The sequence below is a fragment of the Stegastes partitus genome, unplaced genomic scaffold (genome assembly GCF_000690725.1).
Source record: "Stegastes partitus isolate 25-593 unplaced genomic scaffold, Stegastes_partitus-1.0.2 Scaffold561, whole genome shotgun sequence".
Lineage (NCBI taxonomy): Eukaryota > Metazoa > Chordata > Actinopteri > Pomacentridae > Stegastes > Stegastes partitus.
This window is the reverse complement of record NW_007578292.1, coordinates 345382-351087: the sequence shown is the minus strand read 5'-3', so window position 1 is coordinate 351087 and position 5706 is coordinate 345382. Positions and strand designations below refer to the sequence as shown.

At 41.1% G+C, this 5706-nt stretch overlaps 8 non-coding genes across 8 annotated transcripts; all 8 read right to left on the bottom strand.

The window, feature by feature from the left end:
* Positions 1 to 72, bottom strand: trnam-cau (transfer RNA methionine (anticodon CAU)). The gene has a single exon. It is a non-coding gene; the product is annotated as a tRNA-Met (tRNA).
* A 570-nt stretch (positions 73 to 642) lies between these two features.
* On the bottom strand, positions 643 to 714 carry trnam-cau (transfer RNA methionine (anticodon CAU)). The gene has a single exon. It is a non-coding gene; the product is annotated as a tRNA-Met (tRNA).
* A 578-nt stretch (positions 715 to 1292) lies between these two features.
* Positions 1293 to 1364, bottom strand: trnam-cau (transfer RNA methionine (anticodon CAU)). The gene has a single exon. It is a non-coding gene; the product is annotated as a tRNA-Met (tRNA).
* Positions 1365 to 2162: 798 nt separating this feature from the next.
* On the bottom strand, positions 2163 to 2234 carry trnam-cau (transfer RNA methionine (anticodon CAU)). Its single transcript has one exon. It is a non-coding gene; the product is annotated as a tRNA-Met (tRNA).
* A 546-nt stretch (positions 2235 to 2780) lies between these two features.
* Positions 2781 to 2852, bottom strand: trnam-cau (transfer RNA methionine (anticodon CAU)). The gene has a single exon. It is a non-coding gene; the product is annotated as a tRNA-Met (tRNA).
* Positions 2853 to 3406: 554 nt separating this feature from the next.
* Positions 3407 to 3478, bottom strand: trnam-cau (transfer RNA methionine (anticodon CAU)). The gene has a single exon. It is a non-coding gene; the product is annotated as a tRNA-Met (tRNA).
* A 392-nt stretch (positions 3479 to 3870) lies between these two features.
* Positions 3871 to 3942, bottom strand: trnam-cau (transfer RNA methionine (anticodon CAU)). The gene has a single exon. It is a non-coding gene; the product is annotated as a tRNA-Met (tRNA).
* A 753-nt stretch (positions 3943 to 4695) lies between these two features.
* trnam-cau (transfer RNA methionine (anticodon CAU)) lies at positions 4696 to 4767 on the bottom strand. The gene has a single exon. It is a non-coding gene; the product is annotated as a tRNA-Met (tRNA).
* Positions 4768 to 5706: the final 939 nt, after the last annotated feature.

Here is a 5706-nt window from a genome sequence, read left to right as displayed (position 1 = left end):
TAGCAGAGGATGGTTTCGATCCATCGACCTCTGGGTTATGGGCCCAGCACGCTTCCGCTGCGCCACTCTGCTCTTGGTTGTTGTCAGTGTCGTCTGGGCCAGTAGGTTGTGATTTCAAAAGAATTTTCATGAAATCACAAAGACCATGGAGATGTGAGTTAGCTTGTTAAGAACTTGTTCTTGATCATTCTGTCTGGAGGAAACATGAGAATGTTTGAGTCTAAAAGCTCAACTCATCCTAAAACATACAAGCTTGATTGTTTAGGACACCGCTGATGACAGTACAAGTCTGACGTACATAAACATAAGTTTTTAGTTTTAGTTTCAAGTTCCAGTTGTAAATGGTGAACTGTCACAGTTCTTTCTTCCACAACTTCCAGCTGAATGAAATGTGAACCAATTATGGGTCCAGCTTACTTACATTAAAAGACATCTTCATGGGACATTAGTCTAATGTAATTAAATCATGTACAACACACATTTCTTTATGTGAAATGGGTGAGAAAACAAAAGACAAACACAATTTTGTTTAGAGACTGTCCCGACAACACTCAGGGCAACAAGTGACCACTTTGCCTGATGTACTGGTAAAGACCAACAAGTTTGAGAAAACACAGAGCTCTGGTATTAATTTCTTCCATTTAGCAGAGGATGGTTTCGATCCATCGACCTCTGGGTTATGGGCCCAGCACGCTTCCTCTGCGCCACTCTGCTCTTGGTTGTCGTCATTGTGGTCTGGGCCAGTAGGTTGTGATTTCAAAAGGATTTTCATGAAATCACAAAAACCATGGAGATGTGAGTTAGCTTGTTAAGAAGTTGTCCTTAAACATTCTGTCTGGAGGCATCATGAGAATGTTTGAGTCTAAAAGCTCAACTCATCCTGAAACATACAAGCTTGATTGTTGTCATTGGGACACCGCTGTTGATGGTAAAACTCTGAAGTACATTAACATTAGATTTTAGGTTTAGTTTCAAGTTCCAGTTGTAAATGGTGAACTGTCACAGGTCTTTCTTGCACAGCTTCTAGTTGAATGAAATGTAAACAAATGATGGGTCCAACTTACTTAGATGAAAAGAAGTCTTCATGGGACATTAGTCTAACAGAATTAAATAATGTACAACACACATTTCATTATGTGAAATGAGGGAGAAAAGAAAGACGATTCAAATACGATTTTGTTTGGAGACTGTCACGGCAACACTCATGGCAACAAGTGACCACTTGCCTGAAATACTGGTAAAGACCAACAAGTTTGAGAAAACATGGAGCACTGGTATTGATTTCTTTCATTTAGCAGAGGATGGTTTCGATCCATCGACCTCTGGGTTATGGGCCCAGCACGCTTCCGCTGCGCCACTCTGCTTCCACATGATTGATGCAGAGTTTCAACCAGGATTCTATTAACAAAAATAACAAGTAGCATATAGATGGTTTGCATTAAATCACTGAGACCTGAGAGGTGTTCTACAAAGCAATTTGACATAGTCAGGCTTTGTTGGTGTAATCTTTCTTGACAAAACCTAAAACCTCAGTCAGAGATAACAGGTATCATGACTGTGGTGATCAACACTCTTGTTAACGCAGGATTTCTCCTCTATAGTACCATGATTGGAGGTGTCATGTGACTCTTTCACAATGGACCAATGGCATGCAATCGAGAACAGGTTGTATAATAGAGAGCTATGAAAAATATAAAAAGGTATTCAGGTAAAAAGCATTGTAACTGTAAATGATGTGAGATAGGAACGCTGGTAGAAAACAGTTAATCATGCAAGTTAATTTATTTAATGTACCATCAGTGAAGCTGCTTATTTCTAATGCGACAGCTGAACGCTAGAGCTTNACATATAAGGGGGCAACTGGGGGCAGCATATTCACTCTGACCTAAAACTGTTTGTATGAGGCTAAAAGGCCAAAGCACATAGAAGAAGCCTCATTTAAATCACATGTACATGTGATCAGGATGGAATTACAGCCTTACAGAGAAGCTAGCATTGCTGTAGACATTTAGACTTGTTAACAATGTTAGAAGGCAGATCCTTAGAGACAACAGTGAAACCATGAAGCAAAATCTCCTGAAACCACATGTGTGCCAGTGCTGGAGAGGAAGTGAAACATCAGTGACTGAGAAAATGTACTGATAGGTGACTACATATACAGTTAGCAGAGGATGGTTTCGATCCATCGACCTCTGGGTTATGGGCCCAGCACGCTTCCGCTGCGCCACTCTGCTTCCTGAGGATTGAACTACGAAGCACGGCTAACATAGCCAGGCTGTCTTTGGGTAGGCTAGGTCGACAAAGCCGAAAACTTCAGTCACATATACTGGGTACCACGACAGTAGTTATCGACTCTCTTTGTAACCAGGTTCTGTTCTTTAGCCTCTGTGCATGTTCACATATAAGGGGGCAACTGACCAATCTATCAGTTTGAGAAAATGTGCAGCACTTCTGAATATTTTCGTTTGTAATCAGTGTGAATAAGCATTTAAAAGGTTAGTGAAGTTAGCACCATATTCACTCTGACCTAAAACTGTTTGTATGAGGCTAAAAGGCCAAAGCACATAGAAGAAGCCTCATTTAAATCTCATGTTCATGTGATCAGGAGAGAAGCTGGCATTGTTGTAGACATTTAGACTTGTTAACAATGTTAGCAGGCAGATCCTTAGAGACATCAGCATGGAGAGAAATCTCCTGAAACTACATGTGTGCCAATGCTGGAGAGGAAGGGAAACATCAGTGACTGAGAAAATGTACTGATAGGTGACTACATATACAGTTAGCAGAGGATGGTTTCGATCCATCGACCTCTGGGTTATGGGCCCAGCACGCTTCCGCTGCGCCACTCTGCTCTTGGGTGTTTTCATTGTGGTCTGGGCCAGTAGGTTGTGATTTCAAAAGGATTTTCATGAAATCACAAAGACCATGGAGATGTGAGTTAGCTTGTTAAGAAGTTGTCCTTAAACATTCTGTCTGGAGGCAACATGAGAATGTTTGAGTCTAAAAGCTCAACTCATCCTAAAACATACAAGCTTGATTGTTCTCATTGGGACACCACTGATGATGGTAAAACTCTGAAGTACATAAACATTAGTTTTTAGTTTTAGTTTCAAGTTACAGTTGTAAATGATGAAATGTCACAGGTCTTTCTTCCACAACTTCCAGTTGAATGAAATGTAAACAAATGATGGGTCCATCTTACTTCGATAGAAAGTAGTCTTCATGGTACATTAGCCTAATGGAATTAAATCATGTACAACACACATTTATGTGAAATGGGGGAGAAAAGAAAGACAAATACGATGTTGTTTAGAGACTGTGGCAACAAGTGACCACTTGCCTGAAGTACCGCTAAAGACCAACAAGTTTAAGAAAACACAGAGCACTGGTATTAATTTCTTCCATTTAGCAGAGGATGGTTTCGATCCATCGACCTCTGGGTTATGGGCCCAGCACGCTTCCGCTGCGCCACTCTGCTTCCAGAGTTTTGACCACAAATAGCATGTAGAGGGTTTGCATTAAACCACTGAGACCTGAGAGGTGTTCTACAAAGCAAGTTTGACATAGTCAGGCTTTGCTGGTGTAATCTCAAAACCTAAACCCTCAGTCAGAGATGACAGGTATCATGACTTTGGTGATCAACACTCTTGTTAACGCAGGATTGCTCCTCTATAGTACCATAAATGGAGGTGTCATGTGACTCTTCCACAATGGACCAATGGCATGCTGCCTACTTCAGTCAGTTCTTCAGTCAAAGAGAACAACTGTAAACCATGGAGAGAAATCTCCTGAAACCACATGTGTGCCACAGCTGGAGAGGGAAGCATCAGTGACTGAGAAAATGTACTGATAGGTGACAACATTCACATTTAGCAGAGGATGGTTTCGATCCATCGACCTCTGGGTTATGGGCCCAGCACGGTTCCGCTGCGCCACTCTGCTTCCACTTCACCGATTCAGAGTTTCAACCAGGATTCTATTAACAGAAACAACAAATAGCATATAGAGAGTTTGCATTAAATCACTGAGACCTGAGGGGTGTTCTACAAAGCAAGTTTGACATAGTCAGGCTTTGTTGGTGTAATCTGGCTTGACAAAACCTAAAACCTCAGTCAGAGATAACAGGTATCATGACTTTGGTAATCAACACTGTTGTTGGGATTTCTTCTTCATACTACCATAAATGGAGGTGTCATGTGACTCTTCCACAATGGACCAATGGCATGCAATTGAGAACAGGTTGTATAATAGAGAGGTACGAAAAATATAAAAAAGTATTCAGGTAAAAAGCACTGTAATTGTAAATGATGTGAGAGAGGAATGCTGGTAGAAAACAGTTAATCATGCAAGTTAATTTATTTAATGTACCAATCAGTGAAGCTGCTTATGTCTAATGCGACAGCTGCATGCTAGAGCTTCCTTCAGTGGCATTAATAACAGACAGCATTATCCCTCAGCTGACAATCTGTATGGCTCCTCTCTGAGACAAGAAGGGTCCAAGTGAAATACAATGGATGTAATCAAGTTTACAGTGTGAGTTTGACTCTAGAAATGTACTGGTGAGCAGCCTTATGTGTTGTAGCTCCACTTGTGTCAAGAGATAGCAAATCTCAATAATGAGCTTTGGTATTTCAGATTTACTTTATGTCATTTCTATCACAATATGTCAATCAATCAGCTTCCAGTAACTGCAGCTAGCAGAGGATGGTTTCGATCCATCGACCTCTGGGTTATGGGCCCAGCACGCTTCCTCTGCGCCACTCTGCTCTCATGCCATCGCCTTAAAATGTCTGCCTAAGTCAGCCTCCTGAAAGGCAACGTGCCAAAGTGAAAATGTTTGTATCCTAAAGGTCACCTTGTCATAAAAGCTTTCATCTGGAATCTACTAATGGAGCTGAGCATCATCATCTTCTCCCAGTACTGAGAACATGCTGTTAAGCCTTTATGAGAGATTTTTTTTCTCTCTCTCTCTTGAAGTTTTGAATAACTTTAGGATGATTTTCCCTGATTTCTGCTGTAATCCTGAGATTGTGATTGAATACTGGATGTAGCTGGAGAAACCAGATCAATCCATGCAAGGGAAGGAATCACACCTTACTACTCAACAAAAAAGGCTTCCTACTGAAAAGATGACATGATTTGAAAATAGCTACGACCACAGCTTGAACATGCTGTCAGAGCAGCAGTGTTGCTACAACATGCTAAAAAAAAAATCACAAAATGCACTCCTTCGCATATGACTCATCATCATTTTGCACAATGTATGATAGATGCAGGGTCACAAAATGTCTCGAAACTCATTTTCTGTGTAATCAGCTATTGTGTGTTTTACTGAATGTGTGAATGAGGGAGTGATTCGGACGCAGCGTAAGTGTCACTGAGGACCCTCATCTGTGTTATTTAGGTAAACAAGAGAGCATTAATAATTCTGAAACATCACCATACTTCTAGGATGCGTTTATTTAAGGATGGGATTCAAGTGCACTGGATGCAGCCGAGTTCACTGCTCCATAGTTTGAGTTAGTTTCAAATCAAATCAGGTTTATTGTCATGTAGCTGTACATACACAGTAGTACAGGCAAGATGAGAGAGCGTTTCTTCAGGATTATTCAACCAGCAAGTTTTGCAGAATGAACGTCTGGGATAAGACACTAAATGTTCACTCTCGCTGTCTCCTGAAGAGGGCGCTGCGTCTATGTCCTGGTC